Here is a 20,000-nt window from a genome sequence, read left to right on the forward strand (position 1 = left end):
AAGTATGAGGTAGAAATTTATTTCTATTTGAACACGATGTTGTGTTGATATTTATCCATATAATGTATATATATACACACATATATATATATATACATACATACATACATATATATATATATATATATATATATATATATATATATATACTGTATATATTTCCAGTCATGTTCAGCGACATTACCAGACATATAACTACTCGGTCTCTACCCCTCCTCGGGTAGGGGGAGCGGGAGTAGTCATACAATAGTGAGATGGAGTGCCCCTTAGAGGTACACTCGGAAAGCACATTACCTAACAAAATTCTGAAACTGCCTTGTTGTAAGGTAAGAGGAAGAGGGTAGGAAGAGTTGAGTTTGTATGTGGAAATCTATCTAAATATTTAGCCGTCATTTTTGACGGGTTGCGTATACTAGTATTTTGAATAATGTTCTTGTGTTTTGTCTTCAGCACCTGATTCTCATCTCAACTTCTTGGAGAGAAATTTAAGGGTCTGTTATAATATTTATCTATGATCTTGGTATTGGTTGATGACTTCTGTTCAATTAGCTCACTATGCATTCTTATGTACAAATCTTTAACGATGAACTTGCTAGTCTTGCGCCTATCTGCTGGACTACACCAAATACTGATATACCAATTTACAGCTGTGTGCATTGGGTACCGGTAGGCTTCTCGCTATCTAGGGTAGGTTGGCCAGGGCACCGGCCGGCCGTTGAGATGCTACCGCTAGAGTGTTAATTAAGTCCATTGACTAGCCAGACAGTATTACAGTGGATCTTTCTCTTTGGTTACGGCTCATATTTCTTTTGCCTATGCATACACCGAATAGTGTGGCCATTATTCACACATTTTCCTCTGTCCTCATACACCTTACAACACTGAGATTACCAAACATTTCTTCTTCGCTCAAGGGGTTAGCTAATGCACTGTAATTGTGCAGTGGCTACTTCCCTCTTGGTAAGGGTAGAAGAGACTCTTTAACTGTGATAAGCAGCTCTTCTAGGAGAAGGACACTCCAAAATCAAACCATTGTTTTCTAGTCTTGGGTAGTGCCATAGCCTTTGTACCATGGTCTTCCAATGTCTTAGGGTAGAGTTCTCTTGCTTGAGGGTACACGCAGGCACACTAATCTATATTATTTCTCTTCCTTTTGTTTTTTAAAAGTTTTTCTTATTATATATGAAAGATTTATCTTAATGTTGTTACTGTTCTTGAAATAGTTTATTTTAATTGTTGATTGTTTCTCTTGTAATTTATTTATTTCCTTATTTTCTTTCCTCACTTTGCTATTTTCCCTGTTGGAGACATTGAGCTTATAGCATCCTGCTTTTCCAACTAGAGTCGTTGCTTAGCTAATAATAATAATAATAATAATAATAATAATAAATGAGAATCTCACTCTACTGCTGTGTCCTTTTTGTTTGCTTGCAACATAGCCCATATATTTTTATATACAACCACAACAACAACAAAAGCAGCCGTTTCTAGTCCAATGCAGGACAAAGGCCTCTGACATGTCTGGGGGTTGTCCAGTTTCCATTACCACGTTGGTCAGGGCGGATTGGTAATGTTGGGAAACTTTCGGGCTGATTGCTCACAGCAAACCAGCCTAGTGTGGGTTGCCCTGACCAGTGTAGCTTTACTGATCATGGTGATACTGAAAACCTTTCACAACGTTAAGGTATCCTCACTCAGAAAGGAACACACACACACACACACACACACACATATATATATATATATATATATATATGTGTGTGTGTGTGTGTATGTGTGTGTTCCTTTCTGATTTCATGGAGCTTACTGTAATGAGCGAAGATAATTAAGGAAGTCAAAGGGAAGATCACTTAAAACCAGTGAACTATCCAAGTGTTTGATTAGTCTGTCATCAGCCATTTATCGCTTAGATTGCACTTGGATATTAGGGCGATAAAAATGAGAGTACCTAGTGACGTCACAGAATATGCCAATGACGTCATGAAGTCTGCCTGAGAAGCTGCGAAAACATTATCGTCTTATCGCTATATTTATAGAATACGAAAAAGAAGAAGAATAATAATGAGAAGATAGCAAAGAGAAACAGTCATTTATGAATAACGAGAATTTAAATCTATTTTATAATAAAAATTACAAATAAACGAAGTTAACGAAGTTGTAGTTTCACAAAAGCAGTTTCATAGAGTTTTTAGTGCCAAACTCGGTACCTTACGGCTTTGAATAATTGAAGGCAAACGAGAGAGAGAGAGAGAGAGAGAGAGAGAGAGAGAGAGAGAGAGAGAGAGAGAGAGATCTGATAAGCAAATGACGGGGATTCTTTGTTAATGTTTCCTTCCAGCAAATATTCCCTGTTTATAGAAATCAAGGAAATGAATAATTCTTGTTTACCGAAGAACAGAAAATAAAGGATTGTTGATTGCTGAAGAACAGGAAATGAATAATTCTTGTTTACCGAAGAACATAAAATAAAGGATTGTTGATTCCTGAAGAACAGGAAATGAATAATTCTTGTTTACCGAAGAACAGAAAATAAAGGATTGTTGATTGCTGAAGAACAGGAAATGAATAATTCTTGTTTACTGTAAACCATGAAATTGATTATTAATGTTAAATGGAAAACACCAAATCAATAATTACGGTCTATTAAAAAACAAGGAATTTAATAGTCCAAGTTTATTGGAAACCATGAAATGAATAACGAATGTTAATTGTAAATAGGAAATGAATAAGTATTATATTATGAATAAGCGCTGTTTACTAAAAACCAGAAAGTAGATACTCACTGTACACTGAAAACCAGGAAATGAATAATTACTGTTTACATGAACCCCAAAAATTATTAATTATTTTTATTTCTGAAAACAAGTGAATAACCTTCGTTAATGATTTTTTCATCCAGAAGGTAATCCTCAGTTGGCATTCAGTCTCTATGTATCAGTTGTGAAAAAAGTGTCTACATTATTTTAACCGAACGAAAATTTGGCAATGAAAGAAAATAACCTTTGCCTAAGCTTCATACGAAACATACTAGTACCTTTTTTGTTTTTGTTTTTTTCATTTACAATTAGTGTATGCAATCAATGTCAGATTAACAGCTAAATATTTAGATGGATATGCACACTCACGCACACGTATCTTCTTCCCACCTGGGTATGTCTACTCCTCTCCCCCTACACGATGGGCGGGCAGATTTGAGCATAACCGGAAAGAATATATATATATATATATATATATATATATATATATATATATATATATATATATATATATAATAATGATAATAATTATCATGAACCGTTGCTAGTCCAGTGCAAACAAAGGCCTCAGACATATCCTTCCACTAGCGTCTATTTATGGTCTTCCCGTGCCAGTTTATACCAGCAAATGTTCTTTGTTCGTCAGTATATAAACAGACCCAGGCTCTCTATTATATAGGGGAGATACCAAAAGCATTAAAATTATTATTATTGGAGAATTTGAGCTTCCCTTTTGGAGAATGCCTTTGGGCCGAGCACGGGCATCGCCACCCATTCAAAGGCCACATCAGTAGACACAATAGATCCGGCGTCATTATCGCGTTGCGGCTGATCGTGTTGTGCTTTGCCAAAGGGATTCGGCCAAATGTTATGACACCGGCGGAGAAACGAGAACAATGACCGGATCAAACAATGCAGCTTTAATTGGCTCGGCCTAACAGTTGATTCTCAAACATCAAAGAAAGGGATGCCGGCAAGTTCAAGATTCCCCCATCGAATTCTTGGAAAAGTATAATGGCATTATTCTTAGCATTGTGCTGATTCATAAGTCTTCGGTGTCTTCTCTTCCATCGCTCTGGAATAACGAGGTTTCCGTGGCCTTGCGTATAGATATTTCACTTAAGAAATGATGCGGTTACTGATTGGACACGATGCTGCCATTCCTCATCCCTAAGGGATTCGTATTCCTCCTTTTGTTACACTCGGCTAAGGATCTGCTCGGGAGGAAATCATTACTCGCAGCCTTCCTAGGTCCTTGCTCCGGTCGGTAAGGCCGGATAATGGAGGAAATAATCAGCTTTTCCTGTCAAAAGTCCAAATCTGCCTTTGAACAATGAAAGGCTTCCAGGGAATTATTGCTAAGCCAATGTTTTTTCTTAGAAATTCATTATAAGATATATCCTCTCGACCAAGCGCCGTCTCAACAAGACGTCTTATTGTCAAGACTCTTTCTCAACGAGACATTTTCTGAACTCACTGAAAGACCTGCCATCAGTTTCTCAAGTGGCAGCTATTGACTTACACTGCGCTGACGAAATGGCAGAGTCTATTCCATTATTAGAAAGTTCCCTGCCTGGTGTTTTGCCGGACTGGGGTTCGAGTTCCGCTTAAGCACAGTAGTTCGTTGTGTGTGCCTGTAACCTCACCCTCCTTTTGAGCTAAGAATGTGGGTTTTGGGGGAGCCTATAGGTCTACCTACTGAGTCATCAGCAACCATTGCCTGGTCCTCTCTAGTCTTAGCTTAGGTGGAGAGGGACTAGGGCGCTGATCATATGTATATATTCTCTGGGACATTTTCCTGCTACTTAGAGCGATGTCACTGCCCCTTACCTCTGCCATTCATGAGCGGCCTTTAAACCTTTAAATAATACTTTTCCCTCTTATTTGATAACGATTGAAAAAGGTTTTGACTTCAATATACAATTTTTAAAAGTTATAATCCTGATCGGCATTCTGTTTATTTTGCTCAAGGAAAGCTGATTAGCACAGGACCCAATGGGAATTTATAGCTTTACAATGTGATCACTGAAAGGAAATCTTAGTTGAGAAGGTTGGAGTTTGATCTTGTGTATGAAAAAGCTTTTTTTAGTAACTTGAAAGATTTTCTTGTCATAGACTGGCTGGCATCCAGATTATTATTATTATTATTATTATTATTATTATTATTATTATTATTATTATTACTTGCTAACCTACAACTCTAGTTGGAAAGGCAGCATGCTATAAGCCCAAGGGCTTCAATAGAGAAAATAGCCTAGTGAGGAAAGGAAATAAGGAAATGAAGAAATTCAAGAAATGTAAAGAACAATTAAAATAAAATATTTTAGGAACACTAAGAACGTTTAGATAAATCTTTCAGATGTAAACTATAAACACTTCGAAAAAGGAGGAAGGGAGATAAGATAAAATAGTGTGAACGAGTGCACCGTCAAGCAAGAGAATTCTACGCCAAGACAGTGAAAAACTATGGTACAGAGGCTATGGCACAACCCAAGGCTTGAGAACAATGGTTTGATTTAGGAGTGTCCTTCTCCTAGAAGAGCTGCTTAACATAATTATCATTATTATATAGTTTATTTTAATCAATTTATAGTTTCCAGAATTTTAATTTCTTTTGCGTGATATGTGCCGGAATTTCTGAGGCCAGTGGTACCTTGACCTCTATGATAATGCTAAGAGATGCCCTCCACTCCATCTTGGGAAGGAAGAAGTAGATGAAAGAAAACAGTTTATAGAGAACAGTTATGGAAAGGAGACAGGTGACAGACGTCGCCCATGTTATGTATTCAGTCATTGCTTGGGCCATCTCATCATCATTATTGTCTGTTCAATATCCGATGTCAACCTCTGATCATCTTACTGCTCTAGAGGGCTGCCTGAATGCGAAATCCGTGTTACACAGAAGAGTGTAGCAATCTACAGCACACATGCTAATGCTGACATCATTGTTGGGTTTTGGACACAAATTTGGAGAACAAATCATCAGCACAACCTGTTAGGAAAGTTTGGAGGGTAGATTCTATATATATACATTTTTTTTTTAATCAAACATTCCCATTAATTTCCGGTTTTGAAGGTTTGTTTAATTTCCAGAGCTTACGGGACTGAGTCTTATTATCAATGATGACACCATGATAAGTCAACTGGGATAAAAAAGTAATTGAATAAACAGCAATGTCCTTTATTGTCTATATTTGCTTTATATAAAACACAATTAAAACAAACTATCAGTCAATAAAAAAGAAAGGCTAAACATGTATATATATATATATATATATATATATATATATATATATATATATATATATATATATATAAATATATGAATAAAACAAAGACAATATTCAGTTTACTGACTTTGAATAACTGAGAGAGAGAGAGAGAGAGAGAGAGAGAGAGAGAGAGAGAGAGAGAGAGAGAGAGAGAGAGAGAGAGAGAGAGAGAGAGATCATCTTGCATGGTGCATTTTGAGTTTCAATGTATTTACTCAAAACCTCACAGTTCTTCATTTTCTTTTCACCCTGAAAGCCAACTTCTTTCTTACCTTCATATCAGAAAAATTCTGACAAAATTGTCAACATCATGTTTTGTGAACAGAATAGTAAGGTTGACAAGTCTTGTCTGACCCATCACTTAGCATAGATAATTCTTTGTTTTAAATCAGAGAATGCTATCTCACCACAGTAGTTAGAAATCATAAGTGTCAAGTAAATTCTTCAAAGTATAACTTCATTTGGGAAAGTATGTATGACATATCTTTTATTAACAAGTTATACATAGCAGTTTTAATAACCTTGGTGTCAACCAAACATTTTTGAATCATAACAGCAAAGCGAACCATTTCATCAGAGAGCTCTGTACTTGAATCATTTGAGTACAGTTAAGTAAGCTTTGTACAAACTTCCCTGATGCTCACTTTGGACATTTGAGTGATGCTACGTAGGATACCAAGCCTCTCATTAACTTCACTATATGCTGAAATGCGTTTTTAAAGTTCACTGACCAGAAAATCAAGAATTAATGCAGTCAAATCCATTCACATGGAAGTTCTCTCTTGGACTGAGGGTGACCTTAGGAAGTTCTCCCATAATCCATGAGATCTAAATGCAGAGTACGTTTTCTAATTTGCACTTTTTCTTTCATGAACAAAATTGTGCTAGACTGTTCTACTCCTTCCTCAAAAACTCCTCGAAAGCTCTCCCTCATTGATTCACCAAATAATAAAAGAGATTTCATAAAGATGACAGTAGGCCTAGTGCTGACTAAGATCAGTCGCTTCCTAATGTCAAGATTTGCTAATCTGATTGAATCGTTCAAGCGCTGTGTTCCAGAAGGCAGGCTACCATACAGGTTTCCTTGAGTATAAACTTCACCCCATGCTTAACGTAGAAAATAGGTTGATTTTGCTTTATGTAAAGTACACCATATCCTTGTTTTACCTAACCTAACCTAATATTACTCAATAATACTGTTTAAATATAGATACTCTTATAGGATGAGTTAAGAAAAATATGAAAATTTAAGGGATCGAGCTATCTTGGGAAACCAACTATTATAAATAGTAAGGCTGGGTTGTGGTTGGGGTTGTAGGCTAACAGTTGTACCATTGAGAAGAAGTCAAGTCAAGTATAGCATTCTTTTTACACTTATAGAATACAGGTTCAACCCGAATTTAATTGTTGCAGTTTTAGATTTATAACAGCTCTTGGTTGTAACTCTTTTTTGTTAGAGTTGGAGGCTAAATGTGGGGGACCCAGGACATTTATCCCGGAGGTCTGCCCTAAATTCGTCCCTGGGGTTACCAGCATTTTCGTATTTTCATCGCCTTGCTCTAAACTGCAAGGGGCCACCTTCCATTAGTCCTCTAATAGGAATATATATGTATATATATATATATATATATATACATATATATATATATATAAAAATACAGTATTATTGGAATATATATATATATATATATATATATATATATATATATATATATATATATATATATATCGATATATATATATATAAATACAGTATTTTTGGAATATATATATATATATATATATATATATATATATATATATATATATTTAATGTATATATATATATATATATATAAAATATATATATATATATATATATATATATATATATATACAGTAAATATATATTTATATATTTATTTAATAGTAAGGTTACCCGCGCTCCGCAGCGGTAAAAAAAATAAAAATAAGATTTATGCAATTATTTCAATGGTTAATTTAGCTTTTTCATATATTTGTTTAAAGTACAGTAATTTCATTTATTCAAATTATTTTCCCATAATTGAAGATATGAAGAATTATCACATTTTTATTTCAGTAACAATTTAGAAACTAAATTTAATGACCTTATTTTCACAATTATTGCAGAGCTTCATGATAAAACCACATTTCTGGTTCTCTTGTTGGAAGCCTTTATGTACAGATGATTTTCAATTCCAGTCCTTGAAACAGAAACGTAGAACATTCCATGTGTGAAGCAATCACTGGAGAGATCATTACCAATTGCCTTCAGTGTTTGTCCCTGTGCTTTGTTGATGGTAAATGCAAAACAGGGCTTAACTGGGAACTGGAGTCGCCTAAATTAGAAGGGAATTTAACTATGAGTTGGGACTCAAGTTATTCTTGGAAGGATGATAGTTTCATTCTTGAAAGGGCCTGTCGAAATCATAGCTTCAATAACATTTTCAGGTATTCTTGTGACAATGCAGCGAGATCTTTTTTTATTGTTTTTGGGGGTCCAAAGATCTCAAGACCATGATGGAGGAGTCAGGTTTCAAGGTTAGCTTTTGAGGGGTAATCCAGCCAGCTCAAGGGAATTCAGGAACTCTACTGGGTACTGTACTGCTTCTCCATCTTTTATAGCTGTATCAGTGGATTAGTACTCTCTGCCCTCTCCAGGAAATTCAGACATGATCCATATATTCAACTGGTTTACAGTGCTATTCAACCGGAAAATGATGGCCCGCTCACCCAGCCATTCTTGGCTTGTGACATTTGTAGCCAGCTTCGGGTAAACCTTTGCTTTGAGATCTTCAAGGCTTTGAACACATTCTCCAAGTTCTCAAGGAATAGTAATGACATCTGGTGGTGTAGTTAAAGGAAACTTCCCATCTCCAAAATCAATCAGTAATTTCGCAAATTCGTCACATCCAGTATTATCACTCAGATGGGCTCGCATGTTTGTTGTTAGTTTCTGAATTATGACATTATTCCAAAGGTAAGATGTTTTTTGACTGGCATTCACTATATTTGCCCGAGTTTCATTCTTCTCATCTGGATTATGGCGATTTCCAGCAACGACAGGCTTTGCTTATAGGATGTAATACAATGTCCTGAAATATTTTTTGTCTCTCTGCCATACGAAGACACTATCATTCTTCAACTTGGAATCACACGATTCGCAGAAATCCCTAACGTGAAACTGCAGGACTTAGCAGAAGATGAACAAGGTTGTTCGGTCGTTTGGAGAATAAATAGATCTCAATCAGTTCAAGGATATAGCCTGGAGGAGGGCGGGGCGGGGGGGGGGGGGGGAGGCAAATACGGACAAACACTTTGCTATTCTATATGTATATATATATATATATATATATATATATATATATATATACGGTATATGTATAAATATATATATATATATATATATATATATATATGAGTAAATATATAAGTATATATATATATATATATATATATATATATATATATATATATATATATATTATATATATATGTGTGTGTGTGTGTGTGTGTCTGTGTATGTGCATGTGTGTGTATATGTATATTTTAAATTAGAACCGTATCTATAACACAGGATGACTGAGGAATGGAATAACTCAAGTCCCTGTTACATTCATTCTTTATGTGCTAATTATCGGATAAAAGCCCTTTGTAGAAAACCTTTCATCATAAAAGCCGTTTCATACATTTATTCAGAGAGCTCATCACCAGCACGTCGGACACCTCTACACACATATCACCATACAATCTCTCACTACGTCTGCCTCATTTTATCTGTCAACTATATGGATATATGACCAATCTCTGGAAAGGATAAGATAGATCATATTCGAAAACTTTGACATCCCTTAGGCGTAGTACTGTTTCCTAATTTATTTGTTTGTTCATTTCCTTTTCCTAATTTATTTGTTTACTCCTTACCTCAGTGGGCTATTTTCCCTGTTGAAGTCCTTGGTCTTACAGTTTCGTGCTTTTGCAACTAGGGTTGTAGCTTAGCAAGTATTTATAGTGTGTAGAGCAGAGAGATACATATTTTAGGGAGGGTTTTAGGCAATATATGTTGGGGGAAGGGGGAAGCTTTAGAATTTCAATTTGCCCAAAGGTCAAAGTTCAGAGGAAGATTAGAACGGTTAATAGTGAAGGATATACTGTGTTTGAATTATTATTGGCCAACTTTTTAAGAGTCAAATTAGACTCTTACGGATGGATAATCTTCTGATTTGTTATTATTATTATTATTATTATTATTATTATTATTTATTTTTTTTTAATATCAGATCGACAGGGAGGGACTTTTTCAATAGGCCCCCATAACCCTTACATCTAACATCCAATAAGACGAGAAATACCTCCGATTTTGTAATTCTAACTTGACTGACAGTACTGTCGTTTATTCTGAAAATACCAATCACATGATATCAAGTTTATGAAAATCTCTCTCTCTCTCTCTCTCTCTCTCTCTCTCTCTCTCTCTCTCTCTCTCTCTCTCTCTCTCTCGTGTCTAATATTCCACCTCAGGGAATGTCTAATTAAGTAGAATTGATACAGTTCCCTTGGAAGGTCAGAATAATTGAAAACACTAATCTCATTTCTCTAGCAATTGAATCCTACCAGTCTTGCCTCTCTCTCTCTCTCTCTCTCTCTCTCTCTCTCTCTCTCTCCTCTCTCTCTCTCTCTCTCTCTCTCTCGTGTCTAATATTCCACCTCAGGGGAATGTCTAATTAAATAGAATTGATACAGTCCCCTTGGAAGGTCAGAATATTTAAAAACACTAATCTCATTTCTATAGTAATTGAATCCTACCAGTTTTGCTTCTCTCTCTCTCTCTCTCTCTCTCTCTCTCTCTCTCTCTCTCTCTCTCTCCTCTCTCTCTCTCTCTCTCTCTCTCTCTCTCTGACATCCCCTTTTCCACTAATGTCATATCTCAAGGTGTAAAGATCTTTTTTTTTTATGAAAACTGAAGAAAGAGCTAATGGAAGCCAGGGTCGTGCTGATAAAAATCACGGAATGTAATTTGATCCTTGCCTGATTCAGAGGCTTCCATCGCATCGAATTTAAAAGAGAGAGAGAGAGAGAGAGAGAGAGAGAGAGAGAGAGAGAGAGAGAGAGAGAGAGAGAGAGAGAGAGAGAGAGAGAGAGAGAATGAATGTAGTGACTGAAAAAGCTAATAATGAATTTCCTTTCACGTCAATTGTAGATTTTACACACAGATACACACACACGTGTGTATATATATATATATATATATATATATATATATATATATATATATATATATATAAATATATATATATATATATATATATATATGTATATATATATGTATGTATGTATGTATGTATGTGTGTCTTTTCCTCAACAGTTAACCGTGACTGAAGGTAACTTTCTGTTGTTCCTGTGTCTTGTAAGCCTAACATCCAAGGGTTAATCAGCACCAAAGGTGTCTCCCCCATCCCCAAATAGGATGTCATTTCTTTGCGTCTAGGGCGAACAAAAAGACTCCCTCTCCCCTCAGAATCCAAAGAGGAAACTGTGTGTGGTGGAAATTTACTCTGCTATCCCGGGAAGTCGCCCTAAAACTGGATGTAAACAGACCTCGAGATTGACTTCTGGCCTCCGCAATCAGAAGTGACTCAGAGATCAATCTCATGTGTCCCACTTGAGATCTAGTGCTGCCGGAATCGCTAAATTAATCTGCTCCTCCGTCTGGTGACTTTGGCCGGATTTCTGGCACAAATTATATCTTTTCATCATCTCCCCTATGTTAAAAAGAATTATTCTGGATTCATATATATACAGCATATATATATATATATATATATATATATATATATATATATATATATACATATATATATATATATATATACATATATATATATATATATATATATATATATAGATATATATATATATTCTTACGAAGCTGGTCTTATATAAGAGTAAATATTTTATTCTTGTATTTTTTTTCTGTGTATTTAAGAGATATAGAGCCAGCTCGTGTGGTGAGTTCCACTCATGTAGATTCAAATAAATTTATGTAAATTACTTAAGACTTTCGTCATATGTGTAATTGTATTTTCATTCATTCAGTATATGTAAATTTATGATATTTTTGAGAAATAACTTTTTATTTCAGGTATTTTGTTACAAAGTCTTATGTAAATCGTTTAGGTATGCTGTATAACACACATGAGGTATGAGAAAGACGGATTTTATCATCTTTATGTTTCCACGTGGTTAGAAAGTGCATGAAAATTTTCGAATTAGATTTACTCGTATTTTTATATTGTCATAAGAGGGAGGTGGGCAGAGTTAGCTGAGAAAAGGCTGCCTTGGAAGCAAAGTTAGTATCCCTTCTTCAATTTATTACGTTAGCAGCCTTACGCCTCAAGGCTTCCCCCCAAGCCCCTGCCACGAGAATTATCCATTAGAAAATTCTAGAAGTATTAAGTCAATATATATAGACCCTAGGAATGCATAAGCAGCAGAAGGAGATTCCTAGCCTATCCCTTCGAAAGAGTCAAAGTTCGCCTGCCCTCTCTCCTCTCAAGTGTGTGTCCTCTCAAATGTGAATAAGTTTTTTACCCAAAGTATATTGGGTATAGTGTTGTTCAAACGTTGGTGAAAATTTATTGGGATGTTAATTCAAGTTTAGTGTATTAATATAAGTACTTTAACATATTTTTTTTTTAATTGGCCCTGTGAGATTTAGGTTAAACAGTGAAGTGTATTTATTTTGCTAAACTGTTCGGTACTCTAGAAGTTTTATTCCAGCTGTGACTAAGTTGTGGAATGATCTTCCTAACCAGTTAGTTAAATCAGTAGAACTTCAAAAGTTCAAAGTTGCAGCAAATGTTTTTATGTTTAATAGGCTGACATAAGTCTTTTTATAGTTTATATATGATATATCTGTTTTGACGTTGTTACTGTTTTTAGAATTATTTATTGTTAATTTGTTCCCATCATTTATTTATTTCCTTTCCTCAATGGGATATTTTCCCTATTTTCCCCTATTGGAGCCCCTGGGCTTATAGTATCTTGCTTTTCCAACTAGGGTTGTAGCTTGGATAATAATAATAATATAATAATAATAATAATAATAATAATAATAATAATAATAATAATAATAATAATAATAATAATAACCTCGTGTGAGCCAAAAGACGTAAGTGCAACAGTTTCATATATGTAAATTTCAGTAGAGTGTGTAAATGTTAACTCTTTTCATTAATTATCGAAATTAAGTATTTTTATAAATTAATTTCCAGTGAAACAAGTGATTATGTAATTTTCATAGAGTAAAATTTTCTTGTCTTAATCTAAGGTTTTGTTCAGATTTAATATTTTGATTGATTTAACTTTGATGTTGACTATTATTGTTAACTTTTTATAAAATATATTTATTTTTGTAAAGTATGTATTATTTTGATCACCAATATTTTCTATTAGTGCTTTGATCATAATCCCGGACTAAAGGTTGGATATTCAGTGTTATTATATGTTGCCGTCTGGGAGTTGCGTAATTTTCTCAGAGCTTGGATATTCTTTTTCAAGTGTAACAGATTTATGTAAAAAATAAAAAGGTGAGTTTAGAGCTCGGGAGTTTGTGTAATTATTCAGTCGTAATAATATATATTGCCGAGCTAAGAAAATTGTAGGCATAAACTGGCATAGAAAGACCATATGCAGACGTGAGTGGAGAGACATGTCCGAGTTCTTTGTTTTGTATTGGAACGACTTATAATATATATATATATATATATATATATATATATATATATATATATATATATATATATATATATATATATATATATATATATATATATATATTTCTTTCCAGTCACAGTCAGCAGCATTGGCAGACGGACAACTACTCCGTCTCTCCCCATCCATCGAATGGGGAGAGAAGTAGTCATACTCTTGTGAGGGGTTGTAATGAGAAAAGGGGAGGGGGTGGGTAGGGTTGAATCTGTGTGGGTGAACATGCCTGTGTGCATATCTATCTAAATGTTTATTCCGTCATTTTTGACGGGTCACAATACTAATCACATATGGTTTTTTTCATTTGCTTTCTTTGTTTGTGTTTGAACTCTGAACAGACATAGCAGAACACGCATACGGGCATGGACCCTCACATACCTTCTTTCTTTATTCACTTTTTCTTCTTATGATAGTATTGGAGATAGTATTGACTCTCTCATTTCTATTTGCAAGTATTTAGGACGTGAGATTGCTAGACACACACCCTATTCCATGAATGTATATATATATATATATATATATATATATATATATATATATATATATATAAATATATATATATATATATATAAATTATATATATGTATATATATATCTATTTATATATGTATATATATATATATATATATATATATATATATATATCGATATATGTATACACACACACACACATATATATATATATATATATTTATTTATTAATTAATGAGTAGAGATTGTCTTATTGGCGTCCAAAAATCGTAGATAGTTTCTCTCCGGACAGACTGTCCTTCAGATAGTTTTCATGATAGCAGTAGAAATACATTTAATTTTCTCCATTTATTGTTTGGTGTCGACACGTGTTTCGAATCATATATATATATATATATATATATATATATATATATATATATATATATATATATATATATATATATATATAGCAACAATACATGCTTTAACGGATAAACTTGTGGAACATTAGCCTCTTCACGTGCTTAAACTATCCTCATTTAGTGGAGGATCAAATATCTACGTTTATTTTTTATTTGACTTTTTGTTTTTGCCAAATCCTTTTGAGAGAGAGAGAGAGAGAGAGAGAGAGAGAGAGAGAGAGAGAGAGAGAGAGAGAGAGAAAGAAACGGGGGGGGGGGCACTAGAAGAAAGTCATCTTCTGAGATCTTGAAACAAGTTGTTTACTATCATACTTATGCTTAAAGTTTTGGGTTATCCTCTTCTTATATATATATATATATATATATATATATATATATATATATATATATATATATATATATATATATATATATAATTGTTGTTAACCTGTCCATTTATTGTCTGTCAATAAACTTGTTCTTGAGAACCTTTCGTCTCTTTCACCTGTGTCAATTTATTGGTATAATTGAGCATTCATTCTATGTACCTTATTTGGGATAATTCTAATAGAATTGTTCCTTTATGCAAGCTATGTTGCATTGGTTTATGATTCCCTTAACGGGAGGACTCCGTCTCATAAGGGGACGAAGGCGGTTTTAATAGTTTCTTCCTATGCGGATATAAACCTTTGTCCAATACAAGTATTGTGCGGAATAACTGGTCGATATTTCATATTGACGCAGTGGTTGTTTACAAACTATGCTTTACTTAAATATAGGTGTGAGACCACTATATTAGCTTGCCTGGTATTCATACATAGGTATATGTACTCTTCGAGACTTTTCCAGAGTCTAGTAGGACTCTTCCCTGTAGGGGGCAGGAAGCTCTAACATGGTTTATAGTTAGTTGAAAAGATGTATAACGGTAACATCTTAGGTCTCTAGGTCTAGTCGACCGGGGAAAAATTACCTCCGGGGAGTACGGCACGTTCTGAGAATCCATAGATACAGTAATGCTCTGGTATACTTCCACCAGGCACGACATGGCTTGAGCCCAAAAAACGGATTTTGAGCGAAGCGAAAAATCTATTTTTGGGTGAGATGGCCATGTCGTTCTGATGGACCCGCCCTTGCCTTTCTAAGAAAGGGCTGTAGGACCCCTCCCTACATACAGTATCTGTAGCACCTCGTGTACGCTACAAGGAATACAGATGGCGCCAGGATTGGCGACAGGCACGCTTACGAAACGTGAGATAGGGAGCCTTGGGAGCGGCTCCCCCTTCTTTCCTTTCCCGAATTCGTTTCTTGCAATTGCCCCCTGCGATACGAAATCTCTGTTCGGGGTGCAGATTGCCTTGTGGCGTGTCAAGAATACGTCCTCTGATATGTCGCGATATCCCTTTCACGAGGGATATTCGCTCCAGGAGTTAGAATTCTGGTACCTTAAGGTAAATTCTCTGGTAATATCGCCGTAGTTGTAATATACCCTAGGAAGCTACCCTATAGGAACTTCATCAGGACGACATGGCCATCTCACCCAAAATAGATTTTTCGCTTCGCTCAAAATCCGTTATATGTATATATATATATATATATATATATATATATATATATATATATATATATATAATTTCATTTTATCTTGGAATTAATTTTAAATATGTAAATTTGATCAAGTCTGTACATGATCATAGCAAGTGCTAAGTTAATGTTAAAGGAGTCTTACCAAGTGAGTTCCCAGTGAACAGCGGAGTACTCCAAGGGAATGTGTTTGTCCCCTATGTTGTTAATCTTCTTCATGGACTTTGTAATTGTAGAACAGTCAGAGATGGTGGAGAAGGATTGGACTGGATTGGTGATAATAATTTAGCAGACTTAGGGTATGCTGATGATGCTCTCCTTCTTAGCAGAACACCACAGGATTTGCAATACTTTCTTACTAGAGTGCATGAAATATCACACGAGGTGGGGCTGAAGATAAATAGAAGAAAACTCGGAGATTATGAGAACGGAGTATGCAATAAAAGATGAAATATCATTGGAAGAAGAAAGGATTAATGAGGTAGAATCATTTAAGTATTTAGGAACAATGATCTCCAATACAGGGTCTTTAGAATTAGAGTTTAGTGAAAGATTGAAAAAAGCAAATCAGACAATTGCTAGGTTAAGTAAAATTTGGAAATCAAATCGCCAGAAATTACATATAAATATCAGACTATATATCAGTTTAGTGAGATCAGTGTTACTCTATGGACATGAGTTATGGTATGACAATGAAACAGTCTCCAATAGATTTAGTAGATTTGATAACAAAGTCCTCAGAATGATATTGGGAGTTAAATGGCAGGACAGGATTAGAAATGAAACTATAAGAGAGATTACTTGAGTACCATATGTTAAAGGTTAAAGGTGGGTTTTAGTTCCAGTTCCATCAGAATAGATGCTCACCAGAACGTCAGCTGGGCAAGCCCAACCCCCCACTGTGGTGCCTTACCACAGCAGTAGCCTCTCCAGTAAACGGCCCTGGGCGGGGATCGATCTCTTGCCACGCGAATGCGAGGCAGACACGTTACCACTGTACTAGCCAGGAGGCTAGATGGAGATGGTTTGGGCATGCTCTTCGCACTCCCTAAGAGAGCTTAGTTCCCCAAACGTTTAACTGGGCTCCACAAGGCACTAGAAAAATTGGAAGACCCAGGCCTACATGGCTTAGGTTATTGAAGCGCGAAGTAGGAGATAATGGATGGAGAAGTTTTAAATTAAAAGCTTAAGACAGAGACGACTGGCGAAATCTAACCGAAGCCCTTTGCGTCAATAGGCGTAGGAGGAGATGCTGATGATATGTATATATATATATATATATATATATATATATATATATATATATATATGTGTGTATATACATTATATATATATTCATATATACATATACCTATATATATATATTTATATATAAATATATCTATCTTTATATATATCTATTTATCTATATATAGATACATATATATATATATATACATTTAGATATATATATATATATATATATATATATATATATATATATATATATATATATATATATATATATGAGCGAATTAATGGTCAGACTGACAAAGAGACCACGGTTTGATCCTCCAAGATGAGGGGATGCTGGTCCCATTCAGATCTCATCGAGGAAATGGTTCGTTTTCGTCGTTCAATTAGCATTAAAGCATCTGATGGGCGAATTGACATGTAATTGGCCGCTGATGTGTAGTGTGTAGTGAACCAATTATATTTGCTGTTATCACTTGCTGAACTCGGGACGGATATTGTTTATAAGATTGGCATTGTTCCTCGTGGATGTTGTTCACTAATACGCAGGTCAGCGTAATGCTGCTACATTTAACACTTTATTTAAGAAGGCTACATGATAGCTGTGTCTTTCAATTGTATATATTACCATGAAATTTGACAGGAATATAGCACCTGTTTCCCATCACTCCCTGAAATTTTCCTTTGGGTATTTTAATTATTCTAGGAATAATTTAACCACCGCCAAAAATAACCATTCAACCCCTACCGAAATAAACGTTTGCTCTGGCTTCTCTATTGCAGATATCAACAGGAAAATTAGTATGGACAGGGTAAATATTCGTCTTATAAATCCCTGAGAATTTAATTTAGATATGTGAAGTATTCTACAAGTAATTTATGGCGCCGCCGAAAATCGGCCTCCCGCGGATTTCGAACAATATCTACTGTGACTTTTCTATGACAAATATCAATACGAAAATTGTTATGAATGTAGTTCACATAACACCCATCAAACCCTGTGAAAAACGTTTGGATATCTGTAAAATTCTAGTAGTAATTTGCTGCTCCTCAATGATTTTTTAGCTAAAAGTCAATTACGAACAAAAGGGACAGCCAGGGCATCCCTATAGCAGGTATGACCATGGGAATTGGCAGAAACAAAGCTTTTATATACCTAAATAAACCCTTAAAATTTAATTTGAATATATTCATTGGTAAATGAGTTATTGACCCCGCCGCCGAAAATATCAGCAGTTTCCCCCTCCCCACCCGGCGAATAGCCCCTCCCACTATTTCGAAGAAAAGGTCTTCAGTGACTTTTCTATGACAAGTATCAACACAAAAATTGATATGCATATAGTTCACGTAATACCTATTAAACAATGGGAAAATTATTTGGATATCTGTAAAACTCAGGAAGGAAGCAATTGCTCCTCACTGATTCTTTAACTAAAAATCGTCACTTACGAACAAAAATGACCTCGAGGGTATGCCTATAACAAATATGAACATGAAAATTGATATAGAAGTTATTGACCCCGCCACCGAAAATATCAGCTGCTCCACCCCCCCCCCCTCCCCTTTCGGCAATAATAATAAAAGGGAATGACTGGGCTTTGGGTTGGGTGAGATTCGTTCGCGAAAATTTGGCCATTTCATATAAGGTCAGTCACTTCGTTCGCGACAATAACGCTTTCGGCTTTATTTGTATAGGCTTCGTTGATATTCAAAATACAGTGTTTAGATATAGAGGTTTTACGAAAAGCTGATGTTATCCATTTATCTATATACCTATACATATATGTATTTAAGTATGCATTCACTGACAAACACACCCACACATATATAAATATATATATATATATATATATATATATATATATATATATATATATATATATTTTTTTTTTTTTATGTTATTGTATTATTACTTTTTTACTGCTGTCGCAAAGGTAACTTTGATCCTGTTTCTTAACTTTGTATTAATTGGACCTGAAGAGGTATGGCAATACGAAAGCGCTAGTCCAAGAATTTTGTTTTTCTGATCCTTCCTCCAGCATAGTGACAAATTTATACATCGCATGTCTCAGCGATAGATCGTCAACATGGATGCTGGACGCCTCTTCACTCTCTACACTACTTTTGGAGACCTATTCCCAGCTTTAACGCCTATTGTGACAGTGTTTTTAATCAGTTTTAATACGAGCTCATCGAGTGAAACTACAACGCAAGTTTTTACGAAACTAGTTGTGTACTAATTTTTTATGTTATTGTATTATTAATTTTTTACTGCTGTCGCAAAGGTAACTTTGATCCTGTTTCTTAACTTTGTATTAATTGGATCTGAAGAGGTATGACAATACGAAAGCGCTAGTCCAAGAATTTCGTTTTTCTGATCCTTCCTCCAGCATAGTGACATATATATGTATACATACATATATATATATATATATATATATATATATATATATATGTGTGTGTGTATGTATATATATATATATATATATATATATATATATATATATATATATATATATATATATATATGTATA

Source organism: Palaemon carinicauda, chromosome 35, assembly GCF_036898095.1.
Source record: "Palaemon carinicauda isolate YSFRI2023 chromosome 35, ASM3689809v2, whole genome shotgun sequence".
Taxonomy (NCBI): domain Eukaryota; kingdom Metazoa; phylum Arthropoda; class Malacostraca; order Decapoda; family Palaemonidae; genus Palaemon; species Palaemon carinicauda.